The sequence below is a fragment of the Hetaerina americana genome, unplaced genomic scaffold (genome assembly GCF_022747635.1).
Source record: "Hetaerina americana unplaced genomic scaffold, ioHetAmer1.1.p SCAF_21, whole genome shotgun sequence".
Taxonomy (NCBI): domain Eukaryota; kingdom Metazoa; phylum Arthropoda; class Insecta; order Odonata; family Calopterygidae; genus Hetaerina; species Hetaerina americana.
This window is the reverse complement of record NW_027286775.1, coordinates 4,869,391-4,883,826: the sequence shown is the minus strand read 5'-3', so window position 1 is coordinate 4,883,826 and position 14,436 is coordinate 4,869,391.

Below are 14,436 nucleotides of genomic sequence, written 5' to 3'. Positions count from 1 at the left end.
ATGCTGCATCGGTGGTGAGACATTTTCTTTCAAATCATTGTTTTAAATGCCTCTCTTTATTCGTCGATTTCAGAGGTTCTACATCGTCGTCGTTGTTTGCTTGTGTGTGCGTGTGTGTGTGTGTGTGTGGAGGCGTCTGTATACTGAAGTCCCTCCACGCGATTGCGACTCTCCCATCGCTGTGGGAAGATGAGAGAAAAGGACGTAGAGATAATTCCTGTTTCGCTCCCGCTCCCCCACCTCCCTTCTCTCCCCCTTTCTCCCCCTTTTTTATCCAATCTCCCCCCCCCTCCCACGACAAATTGATGGGAGCGATAATATTTATGGCAGTCGCCTTTTGTTTTCTTTTCGCTTTTGGGCTGTTTAACGAGCGATGAAGCGTGAATTTTTTTCGGGAGAGAAAAAAAGAGAAGAGGACGATCGTCCTTCCGGTTTGCCGTTCTCCGCGGTGTCCCCTGCCCCCTCCCCCCCTCCCACCCCGCCTGCGGTCCCGCCGCCCTCTCGTCACTTGCGTTTCACGAGACAACTCACGCTACGCCTTCCGAAGGGGGGGACAGGGACCCCCGTCGACGCTGCCGCTCCGCGTATCGCCTTACCCGCCTCCCCCCCTCCCAGGGACCGGAGCCGGTCGGAGAGAATCAATCTAATGAAGTCCGCAGAAATGGAAGGGGCAGTCTGCGACGGAGTGCTAGGCCAGTGACGATTCCCTGCCGGCGACAGCGAAGGTGGGAGAGATACACGTATGTATTGCCGGAGACTGGAATGAAGGCGCTCACTTTGAGTTTTAAATTATTCATTACCCGAAAATGATAATTATTGAAACAAGAGTGAAAATAAGAACCGTGCCTTCCTTCCCTGGGCAATGTCTGCAAGATCGTCACGAAGCGCACAGCTTTACTTTGCAGCACTTATTCGAGTCTCTCAAATGGTGAAAAAGGAAATGTTTTTTTGCGTGTCCCAGAGAAATGCTGCAGGCATCGAGTTTTGATACAAAAGGCGTCAAATTATTTCCAGTCATGCAACTGGTGGATTCTACGTGGCTTTTAAAGTCGCCAGGATAAATTTGACGACCCCTGCGTTTCTAAAATGATTGTAATTTTCGATCAGAGTTATTTAACGCTGCACTTTCGTTATATGCTCAAAATATACGTAAAAACCAGTTTCAATTTTGTCAGGGATTGAGTAACTTGGGCGTAGGCATTAAATAACTTTGGCGTATTTTACTATCCTAGCTACTAGTCCAGAGGTATCAGAAAATATATTAGCCAGGGCATTAATCCAAGGAAAGGAACCCATACTAATGGAGGCAATTGGAAGTCCAGTCCCGGACGTCATTCGAAGAGAGTTATCGGGGCAGTGAAACTGGAAAGTCCCAAGATGTAGTCTCGTTCTCACTTCTGGTTTTTACAGCGCAATTGGCACTGACAATTACTGCAGCATAAATGCAAAGAATACAAGGCGATACGCGATTAAATTTACATCTCTTGCAAAATTAGCTTCCAAAATATATTTAAGCTTCACTTAAAAAATATTGAATAATGTAATTGGGTGCGTGTAATTCCTTTTGTGTTAGCTGAACTCTACCTTTGAGAAACGCTTTTGTGTTTGCGTCAATTTTCGAAGGCTTTACGAGGCCGGAAAATCATTCAAATATGTATTTAGCCTTTAAGACGGAAGTTCAATTTTCGTTTAGGGAATTGGTTTTCCAACATTGCATCCTCGCACGCTTACCCATAAAAGAAGTTCACAAACTGTGGAAACATCGCCATTCACGTGAGACCCATGAACCACAAGCAGAGTCTCGCGCTGCGACCCACGAAGCTCACGCCCTCAAAACTAATGGGCCCGTCCTCGTGAGTGCCATTCCGGAGATATATATACATTGGCTGTCATTTGAATGTAGATGAGCCACTTTTTCTGAAATTGTTTCCACCTCATCACATCTGTTAGGCTCTTCATGCATGTATGCATTTGAAAATTAGCGTTTCGTGAGCTGCAATCGAATCGCTAATGGTTGTTCCTATGGCAGCACATAAAACAAGAAATTGAAACAATAAAAAAGAAAAGTCTCCTAGAATAATGATAATTTTCTCTCGAGCATGACTTATCTCCCCAAGGCGACCGACCGGTCATCGACGACCCCGTTGCATCGTGAGCAGGGGGAGGGCTTGAACGGAGAGCGTTCTGATTTCTTTTCGTCGGGGAGAAATGTCCGTTGTGGCGGTGGCCGGCCCTCGGAGCCGAGTCGAGAGACCCGGCCCTTATTTGGAAGACAAAAATTGACGCGGTGTGGAAGATGGGGGAGAGAAAGAAAGAACGGGGCATAATTCATGCATCATCATCAATTCCGTGCTTTACACGTAATCAGGTCCGGTCATCTCAGCCGTTAATGGGATCCCCTTGGCACTCTCCATCTCCTTGATTTATCTCCGGCGGTCCGCAAGGCTCTCTCCGGTGCCGGAAGGCGTTCTCGCTTCCCCTCTGCCATCCAACGCGGCATAAATCACTCCGTCCATATAATTCACCCTTCGGGAGGAAGGCGGGGGGGGGGGGCAGAAGAGGGACCTGCCCGCCTGGCCCCTCTGCCCCCTCGCTCCCTCCAAAATGCTAACTACACCTCGAGGCAGCAGACTCCCACCATCACTCCCGCCCAACACCGCGGACCTCTTGGATCCGAGGAAGGGAGGGGGTTCACGTGTTGAGTTTTGGGGGAGAGGGAACCGCGCTTGTCGAGGGCTGCTGGGTCAATTGGGAGCAGACAACCCAGCACGACGGCCGCCCGCCCTCTCACCCGGATGGAGCTCGTGGTACTCGAATGAGAGCACAGCGGGAGGACTCACCTCCACCAAGCCATCTCACTCCGGTGTGCCGCCCCCACTTGATACTCCATGCGCGCCACACGAGCTCAAAATAAATATTAATTCATTTCCGTACTTACATTAACTGCACGGCGGCAGGGGAAGATTCAGGAAAAGTTAAAGCAGACGTGCGCATTATTAGCGGCAGTGATTCCATATCCGTCGTCGTTATTAAATGCATGCCTACGCTTAGCTTTGTGGGGACGTCCCAAAACGACCTCGAATCACATTACGTCATAAAAACACCGGAAAGTGCCCTTGGCCACTCTCTCCGTGCTCTGCGTTGTGCTTGCTAGCGCTGTGAGACATTCAAGTATCGGGACAAGTTTCAGAAAAATAGATTTATTTCAGATAATGCTACAATGCGTCAAAATTCTTCAAAGTAAATCCCTTGTGCGTCGACAAACTCTTGCCAGCGGCCTTTCCACGGCTCGAAGGCTCCCTGGTACGTGGATTCCCGAAGGTTCCGAAGGGTTTAGCGTAGATCTTCTGCATCGCCCAATTGTCAATGATAATAGCGAGCAATGTCATCTTATCATTGCCAATACGATCTGCGATAATGCGCACACTTAACCGACCGACTGAGCTCAGCACTACACGCACACGTTGCGGAAGAATTGTCACCTATGTATTTTAAAACAAACCTTGTATTAAGTCATTTCCTTGTTCTCATGAGCTGCACGTAGGAGGGGAAGACTCAGGTAAATGTTCAAACAGTTTTAGTTCCTATTCCGAAAAGGTAAATGCTACATCATAAACAAAAGGATAGAGAGTAGGGCAAATGATTACTTAGGGGATGATCAGTTTGGGTTTAGGAAGGGGAGAGGTAGGCGTGATGCCATTGCAGTAATGAGATTATTAATCGAGGGGAATATAGAACACAACCAGGAGGTATTTGCCTGTTTCGTAGATTTCGAAAAATCGTTTGATAGAGTGAATTGGGAAAAACTAATGAGTGTATTGCAGAAAATAGGAATAGATAAGAGGAAAAGGAGGCTAATCCGCTACCTGTCCTTGTCTCAGACTGCTCAGGTGAGAGTGGGGAACAGGGAGTCCGGATGGGCAGTGTTAGGAAGAAGTGTAAGGCAGGGTTGCCCATTATCACCGTTGCTGTTCAACCTGTATGCAGAGGAAATGATCAAAGAGGCATGGGAAGAACTGGAGGTAGGAATGAAAGTGGGCGAGGAATTCGTAAAATCAGTTAGGTTTGATGATGACCCAGCTTTAGTTTGTCAGTCAGCCAAGGGGATGCAAGCATTGCTGAGTAAATCGGAAATTCAGTGCGAAAGGTATGGGATGAGAATCAATATTAATAAAACAAAGGTTATACGAATTTCTAGAAAGAAAAAGGCTAAGCTAAACATCACAATAGGAGGGGAAAAACTAGAGCAGGTAGAACAGTTTACGTATCTCGGTAGTGTTTTGGACCAACGCGGTCAAAGTAGTGAGGACATAGGAGAAGAATTGCGCTAGGCAAAGAGGCTTTCACAAGGAGGAGGGAGCTGATGACGGGGACGTTGAGTAAGGATGTTAAGAAAAGACTCGTAAAAACTTTAATTTGGAGCGTAGCTATGTACGGCGCGGAAACGTGGTCATTGAAGCTGGAGGATAGACGTAGACTGGAGGCTTTTGAAATGTGGGTGTGGAGAAGAATGGAGAAGGTGAAATGGACAGAGAAGAAAACAAATGAGGAAGTACTTGGTATGGTGGGCGAAGAGAGGGGTTTGTTGGGAGCAATCCTATGGAGGCAGGAAAATTGGCGGAAGGGGGCATCGACCGGCAGCGGGTTTTTGAAGACTGTAATTGAGGGGAGAATGTTAGGCAAACGAGGAAAGGGAAGGAACAGGATAGGGATGTTGGACGGGATGAAGGGAGGAAGAAAGTACTCAGAGCTGAAGAGGGACCTGATGTAGAGTAGGATGTTGTGCTTTGCTAGGGGTCACGAATTATTTAATTAGTAATTATGTCCATCCAAATACCAACCTTAACCGGTAGATAACCTAATAATAATTGAGTTTGCACGAAGGAGAATTTTCTGGGCTCTGAGCCTGAGCTCCGCCGTCTGAATCAATTTGCTCGTGAGATTTGTCAGTGTTAACTATAGTTCACCACTATCCCATGGGAGCGGTGTTGCTTTGAGTGTAGGCGAATATCACTCCATAGTTCCTCTTTTTATCCTTCCCTTTCTTCCTTTATTCCGTGATTCGTTATTGTAGGACGGCAAGGAAATTACTCGATCACTTGGAGCTTTACAACGACAGTTACTACTGCAGCTTCCCCTGAACTCTCGATAGGGAAAAATTGAAATTTCCATCATACGGTATATACTTTTCAAATGTGGGTGTCGAGAAGGATGGAAAGGGTGAAGTGGGCAGAAATGAAAACAAACGGGGAAGTGCTGGGTTCGGTGAGAAGGTTGGAGAGGGCATTAATTGCTGGGGGAAATCCAAAGGGGCCAGGAAAGATGGTTGCAGAGCGTTTTATTTGGCAGCGGGATGCTGAAGACTGACAGAGTGGAGAGCGTTAGGCAAGCGAGGAAGGGATACAAATACAGGTAGAATAGGCATGCTGAACGGAAGGAAAGGAGAAAGGAAGTATATGGATATGAAGAGGGACTTAATGTAGTGTTGGACGCCGTGGTGTGTTTTGTCAGGACAGGCAAGTTAATGTATCGTTGTACTATTGTACAATCGGAACACATATCGAAATCTTAAAATATTTGACACATTCTATATCGGAATTCCGCTTATCGTTCTTGATATGAATGAAACTGCGGCAATAAGAGAATGTGGTTTAGAATTATTTTATTATTATTTCCGCGCTCGCACCGTTTTTTTTCTTAATACGATTCCCACCGTAGCTCTACAAAATTGAGTTTATAATTTCTCATGTTTATTTCATTAGATATTTATTATATTTTACTCCATCGTTATAAAAATAACAAACCTTCACCCTGGGTTATCGGTGAAATGAAGACAAGTTATCCATGGACGTCATCGAGTAGAAAGAAGTACAACTGTCGCAGTAATTCCCAAACAAATAGTTTCAAAAAGGAGAGTCAATGGCCAAGTTATGAAAGCAGAGTTGCAATTCCAGTAATCAAGCGGAGGTATAAGTGTTCAATTGGCTGCTGCCAAATCAATTACCAGCGACGGATTCAATCAAGGTTAAACCCCTAGAAGCAACAATTAAAACATCGTCTTTAGTCATTCTGTTGCGTGCAGAATTCTACTCGAATTATCGTCATAATATGCTCTTGGAGTGACTTCATCGTATCAAGTAAGAAGCCCTCAATTTTCCAACTTAAGCCTAGCAAGTATTTCTTTTCATATAAATTATGAATTGAAATGTCTCCAGCTTAATACGGCATGCAATATTTCCAACGGCTGCCGATCAGTACCTACTGCTTCTTCCAGAACAGAATCAACGTGTAATGAGTTGTGGCCATACCTCCCAAGGGTACTGACCAGAGATAAAAAAAAACAGTGGGCGAACCGAGAACTCTTCGTTCTATGCCTCGGAAGATTATTGCTAACGAAAACAATTCTACAAGAAGCGCGACGATAGGGCAGAGGCCATGCATGATTCCTAGAACGTGGCGTCGGAAAGAAAATAAAGCCCTTGCTGGAAAAAACAGTTAACGTTGAGTAATTCCTGGTACTTAATGCAAACCTTCAGTGAGGCAACCGTCCACACCTCTCCCATTCCACCTTATTCGCCCCGACCAAAGCACCTCCGTGCACCCCCCCCTTAACCTCCCTCTCTCCGCCCGTATTACAGCCGCCCTCACTGGAAACCTCCGCGTCCTCCATCTCGGGGTGCGATAATGGACGGGCGGGAGCAGAGAGAGGGGGGGGCGCGGATTGGGAGTCTGAAAGGAGGGGCGTATTGGTGCATTGTGTGGGTTGAGGGGGGGTCCACGGGGGTGAGGAGAGGAGGAGGGGGGGGGTCAAGAGTGCTGGAGGGAGGCTGGGAGGAGCGAGGGATTTTGGGGGGCGAAGGGGCGAAATGATGATGGAAGGGGCGGAGTCTCATTCCTTATCGGTCCCCGCGAGAGTGCCCCCCTCTCCTCGGATCATCCGCCCCCCCCCCCATGGGATGGAAACGAATACTTCGGAACCGCCCGTCTCAGCGAAGAGCGACTTCGGAGGCGGAATTCATTGGCACCATTCGCCCTCACAATGTCTTTTGTTACGCATCATGCGAGGAAAGGGCGTCTTTGACTCTCACACAACCATTCCTCCTCACTTCTGTGATCTATGCAATTGCGAACGAAAGCACGCAATCAGCGTATTAACAATTGACGCAATATTATGACAATACCCTACCATATTGATATAAATAAATATTTATGTAGAAATAAACAGAAAGTATTATTTGCTATTGTGCCGTTTTAGGTAGGTTTTGTATGGACATTTAATGGACATAGATCAACATTTATTAGAACTGCCCAGCAAAAAATACCTGGCATTCCCCACTACTGCAAACCCACCTTCAATTCAGCATGCACTTCCTTCCTCCCTTCATTCCGTCCAACATCCACATGCCACGCCCTCCCCCTTCCTCCTTTGTCCAGCATTTTCCCCTCTATCCTTCTTCAGCATCTCATTGCCGATCAAAATACTATGCACCCATCATTCTTGCCTCTCTTTGGTTTCTCTCAACAAACCCCTCCTGTCGCCCACCATACCAAGTACTTCCTCATTTGTTTTCTTCTCTGTCCATTTCACCTTCTCCATTCTTCTCCACACCCACATTTCAAAAGCCTCCAGTGTAGGTCTATCCTCCTGCCTCAATGACCACGTTTCCGCGCCGTGCATAGCTACGCTCCATATAAAAGTTTCTTTTCTTAATATCCTTACTCAACGTCCCCGTCATCAACTCCCTCCTCCTTGTGAAAGCCTCTTTGCCTAGCGCAATTCTTCTCCTTACGTCCCTACTACTTTGACCGTGTTGGTCCAAAACACTTCCCAGATACGTAAGCTGTTCTACCTGATCTAGTTTTTGCCCTTCTATTTTAATGTTTAGCTTAGCCTTTTTCTTTCTTGAAAATCGCACAAGTGTTCTTTCTTACGCTGCTCTCATCCCCTTACTCGGCCCAATGATTGCAAGGCCATGACTGACCAAACTTGGATTCTAGGCAATTTGGACTTTTTCTCTTTCCCAAAACTCAAAGTAACATTAGGGATTGGAGAATTTAATAACAGAAATTACGTCATTTAAGAGGTGAAACAATGGTTTTCAACTTAATGTGTTGAGTTCTACAATGACGATCTTCGAAAGGTCAATAAATGCCAGGAGAAATATGCTATACTATAAATGCATTTTATACGATTTCATCGGCAAATGCAAGGGTCTATAGTAAACTATAAATTATTACTGGAAACAATCGAAATAGAAAGTTAAATTTTTATTTGTCACTCTAACGACTTCTCAGGATGGTCACACATCCAGAGCTACTACCTTGATCAAAAATTTCCCGGAATTTATTCAGAAAATTAAAAATACAAGTTTATTCATCTAAATCTATATTGTCCCCTTCAAAGTAATCCCCATCGACTGCAACACACTTATGCCAGCGCTTGATCCAATCCTCGAAACATTTTTTATATTCGGTTTTCGGTATGTCCATCAGTGCTTCCTGCGATTTTTCCATTACTTCCTCTCGGCTGCTAAAACGCGTTCCCCGTAATGGGTTTTTAACTCGATTGAACAGAAAGAAGTCACAGGGAGCCAAATCAGGTGAATTCGGTGGCTGTTGGATGGTATTTGTTGCATTTTTCGTCAAAAAATTACGAATAATGATAGTACTGTGCGACGGTGCGTTATCATGGTGCAAAATCCACGAGTTTTCTGCCCACATTTCTGGTCTCTTTCGGCGAATTGCTTCACGCAAACGTCTCATAACGCCCAAATAATACTCTTTGTTTACTGTCTGGCCTTCTGGCAAAAATTCATGATGCACTGCACCGTTGTAATCCATGAAAACCGTCAGCATTGCCTTCTTTTTTGACTGAAAAGGACGTGGTTTTTTTGGTCTCGGCTCATTTGGTGAACGCCATTCACTTGCCTGATGTCTGGATTGCGTGTCGTACTCATAAACCCACGTCTCGTCTCCAGTAATGATCCTTTTGATGAATGTGGGATCGGATTCAGCCTCGCAAATCATGTCTTTTGCGACGTCAACACGGTCTCTTTTTTGCATGAAATTGAGGTCTTTTGGCACCAACTTTGCTGCTACACGACGGAAACCCAAATCATTAACCACAATGTCTTGGGCGGATCCATAGGCAATGTTCAAGTCCTCCGCTATTTCTCTGATGGTTAATTTGCGGTTATTGACCAACATTTCTTTTACTTTATCAATTTTTTCACCGACTTTCGATGTCGATGGTCTGCCACTGCGTTCATCATCTTCGATTGACTCACGACCACTTCTGAACCGCTCGTGCCACTGGTAAACGACCGTTTTTTTAGAGAATCGTTGCCGAAACACTTTTCCAACATTTCCAACGTCCGTGCGGCACTAAATCCGTTTTTTACGCAAAATTTAATACAAGTTCGTTGTTGCAAATTTAAATCCATTTCTGAAATTGTAAAAAATCGCCAACACACACAGAGATAGATGTACTCTTGGCTACGTAACTTTTGCAAATGTCAAGTTATGACACTAAGATTTAAAGGGAATATCAACAACAGATGTACCAATTTAACAAAAAGCAGAACTCAAATCGGAACGATGGGAGCGCCACACGGTGGTTATTCCGGGAACTTTTTGATCAAGGTAGTATTTCAGAAATGCAAAGGTACATAGACGAACTCCTCAGAAAAGCAGATAAGGGCAAAATATAATATCTGTTTTTCTCTCGAAGGGCCGGCACGATTCCAGGAGTCGACGTGTGAATGCTGGCCAAGTTATCACTTTGATCGTCACTGGAAGCGCGTCTTTCACGTTTCAGTTGGGCTGAATTATTCGGGCGCTCGGCGGAGGAATGGATGGAGGCGGGCTGAGGGATAGGATTACGGGCGACCCACGAGAGGCAGGAACCCTTTTTTTCCGAGTAAAAAGAGGCCGTCCTTCCGACGGAGAGGGCCCATTTTTGGGAGTGGGGGGGGGGGGGGAAGGAGGGCCGTGGATATCCGAAGTGACTTTTCACGGAGCACGGAGCCGCGCTGACGTGGAGACATATTGGGGAGAGAGGAGAGGGCGGGGGAAACCCGATTCCGGGCGAGGAGCGGGGGGAGGGGCTGCCTCCACCCCCGGGGGCGGTTGGCCGAGAGACCGGAGTTGGACGCCTCCGTTTCCCTATTGTGCGTGCGTGCGGTGGGTGAGGGAGTGCGTGCGCGAGATTCCCCACCCACCAACTAGAAAAGGGAGGAGGGGTTAATTGAAGCGGGTGTTTGGGTGCAGAGAAATGATATTGGCCTGCTGTAATTGTTCATTGAAAGAACGTTAGGGAGCCACAAGGAGAACGGAATGAATATAACACTCCCACTTGAAAGTTCGTGAAAAGAGACGACGTGATGTCATATGCCCATCCTATTTGGATATACCTGTACAAGTCGCCTGCGAATCACTGATTCTCCAATCGAATCGCAAATCGAATTGTAAATGGAATCAGCAGTCGTGAATTGTATTCTTAACTAATACTCAAACTTTTACATGGCATATTAGGTGAATTTTCAGTTATTAGATACATCTTTACTTTCTCACTCAATAAGGAATATCCTCAGTTAATTACCCTAAATGGAAAAGTTCAAAGAGAAATGGGAAGTAGTTATAATTAAACGACAAGCATTTGAGAACCCTTTTCTCATATTATATTTATCTGCTAATTCTAAATTCCTCCTTAAAATTAGACTTGTCGGCCTAAAGATCACGAAAATCCGTATTTGCAAAGTAATTGGCTTGCAATTCTGTTTTCCGCGACATTAATCATTACCTTTGTAGTGATTGGATCAACAGGACATGCCCCCGACACGGTCCCCTGCGGTTAACATAAGTTTATAATAAAATCTCAGGGTGAACTAACCAAGCTTCAACGATTCGATTCCCCTTTTCCCTTGGCTCTTGAAACCAATCTTTCGAATTCTGCCTGTTTCTCTTTGGCCGAGCGAACAATGTTCCAACATTTTTCAATTACACTCTCTTAATTGGAATATTTTGTTTAATTTAATTAATCCGGATATTATTGAAAGTTATGTCATTTATGATCCGATTCAATTGAACCAGCTCTTTGTGCGATACTAGGATACTAGATTCAAACCTAAGTATGTAATATGCCAGGAAATTCAATGACTTATACTAATCAATGGATGCTTAGATTTATGGTACCCGAAGATGCCATGCTATGTGATGAAACCGGTAGTCCCGTGTTTATACATTTTTTTCTTGTTTTACAAGGCTCATCTTATTCCTCAAGGCGAATATTCACAAAATCGAGCCCGATATTATTTAAATGTTTGTCATTAATGTCCACGCTTAATATTTTTAGGATTATTTTCTTATTACTCGATTACCTTGAAATTTTGTCGGGGGACATTTGAAGAAAATGACAAACGAAATCGTTTTCAATTGACAATCAATTGGAATAAGAATTTTTACGAAGCAAAATACCTTCATATTGATCTTAACAAACCATATTATATTATCAGCAGTGTTCATGCATATATTTTAGTCCGCATTTTGAAATGACCCATCAAGAGTATGGCATTTGTGACCATTGAACTTTTTTGTCCTCCACTAGGATAAGATAATCCTGACTCTTTTTCAGAATAGGTTTCCTCAAAACGGAATTTTATCATTAGTTTCACTTGTTTGGCATAAAATGGAATGGAGAAAGGTGCGATGGCACCTTGCTCTAATGCATCCCATTTGAAGTAGAACTGGGCAGCCTCCAACAGCCACTTTCACTAAGGCCACTTTCATCATTTCGTACTTTTGAAAATCCCGTTGAATTTTAAATACTCGCAATAAATTGCCGACAGTAACTCTCCCTGCAGCAAATAATCGTATGCTCAGGGGAGTGCGGACATTCAGAAGTAGTGTCGGGCATGTGAGTAATATCAATTTTCAATTTGATTCAAGCCAAGTGGGAGACCCCATGGCCTCATTTATTTGCATTAAACCCAGATTCGGCATTTAATATTTAAAAATACTCCAATATGTATGAATTATGAAATTTCATATGAGTGACGCGGATGCGATTGAATTGATCCGCTATCAACGGATAGGAAAACGACATTTTGTTCCTCACCTGGTAGTTGATGAAGTAATTTCCGTTTCTTATTCCTCGGAAGAGGTGTTTCTTTTCCAGGAAGGAGGTTACGCTTCGCATTATGAAGACAATGTGATGCAGGTGGACGGTTTTTTCATGCAAATATGCTCACATTCTTCACGCAATCTCTGATATGAATCTTCCAAGTTTGGCTTCCATTCCGTCCATTCTCTTGGGAGAGAGGATTTTTGAGGTCGAAAGCGTCATTTTTCGCCACACCGGAGATCCCCGTTTCCCTGGGAATTCGATACGCCGTCCCTTTTTCCTTCCCCGTCGAGGTTTTCACTCCAAAGAGAGAAGACGACAGCCTCTGCGGTCGCGTCTTCCACTCGTGTTTCCCTTGTCCCGCTCGTCAACTTGGGAAAGTTTGCGGAAAAGCCTTTGCGTGTGAAAGTGCACAGGACGGATAACATTTTAAAACTAACTCCGCCACGAATAATTTCAATTTACGCGGACGATTTCAGTTCATTGAAGAAGAATCGCTGGTTTATTCAAGTTTCTCATTGTACGAGGCCTGTCCAGAAAGTAACTTCCGTTCTCGTGTAACGCGAGAATCAAAGGAGGGAGCCAGCCGAACGGTCGCTGTATTGACGCACACAGTACGCCTCGAGCTGCAGTAGTGGGAAGGTTGCGCCGCTTGTCCTTTGTTTACGACAGCGAGTCAAAATGAACAATGCAATTGAAATTCCCTCAAAAAACCTCAAAGCTGCTAACATTAATCGGAAAATTTGTTTGTGCTCTCTCTGGACCAAATGTGATGAGTGACAAGAGTTGAGGGCGTCAGTGTTGTCGTTCGTTTCGTTGTTAGAGTGTTAACATAAATGTCCATGGTGATAACAGAAGTGGCCACCCGTCCTTGGTGAACAATGAAATGCGGCGGAAAAATTATGAAAAATTTCGTGAAAACTGTTTTACCATAACTGAAATCTTTAGTAAGTTGTCCACAAATTCCTACCACTCTGTTGCATGGAAAAATGGCTGAAAAGTTGGGCTACTCTACATTTTTTGTGCTCGTCTCGACTTCGAGGAACTTCAATATGCCGTCATAGGTTCGCTGCAATCTCAGGTGGCAGAATTTTATGACGAAGGATTTTGTAAACTAGTTCAGTGATATGAAAAATATTTAAATCTGTTTGACGAATATGTATAAAAATAGTAGAGATATTTAGTTTTAAGTTCAAAATAATAAATTTTTTGTATCTACTCCATTGCATTTATAATAGCATAACGGATATAACTTTCTGGTCAGCCCTCGTATCAACCACGGCGTCGCCACCATAAGAGGCAACGCCCTAAAAAAAACCCACTTGATAACTCTTAGATTAGAAAATATTGAGATTAATCTAAAATTCACCCCTCAAACTAATCCAATTACTCAATCCAAGATGTCAATGACGCTAGGTAAGCTTTTTGGTAAGTAGTCTGAAATAGTAAATTGTTGTCGGCATACCTTCCGGAACTCTCGTACTAAGAACTCCTGAGATTCCTGAGGCCACAAGCTATTGGGATCTGAAAAAACTGAAAAAAGTTACTCCTAATTGGTTGCCTGCATATTTGTGTAAAAACTGCTCACGATAATTATCGTTAATTCATCCATTTATTGAGAATTCCATTTTGTTTTTATATTTCCATCTTAATCAAGTAATAGAGTTCTGATTTACCACACCCTATTTAGGTCATTCTATCTGCTCTGAACGGGTCACAAAAATGCGGATGCAATCCTTTTTCTAATGGAATATCATGTAAATCAAACTACAATAAAAGATCCATTGTGCCATGATACTTTTCCTGTTTAATGGAGGGCGATAATTCAATGTGGCGCCAACCCCTGCGCCCGTTTTTCCAGCTAGAGACACTCCGGTACCTCGATGTATCGAATCGAACAAACGGGACCCGTTAACTTTAATGTGTGAATATCACACATTAAAGGGAATAACTCACACGCTGTTGGATCTGGAACCGACTGAGTCGAGCCCGGACTCCGCGTCTATTATTGCGGTGAACCTTTTCGCAGGTGGTATTTCAGGAAACGTATTCTGTTAAGGTTGCTTTGTGCCATGGTTTAACACTACTATTGTGCAGCCATTACTCCGTTTTGATCTTGGGAAGCGTATTTTTCCTAGCGGTAAATCCAAAGTGCACCCCACACTAATTAGTTCGTCGCACAGGATAAATCAGTTGCTTTCAGTATGACCGACATGCGAGTAATCCATTGATATTTCCCGCAGGACTCTTTCAACGCTGCCAAACTCCCCAACAAAGCTGCTGACTACCATCTTATCGCAGTTCATATATGTTTT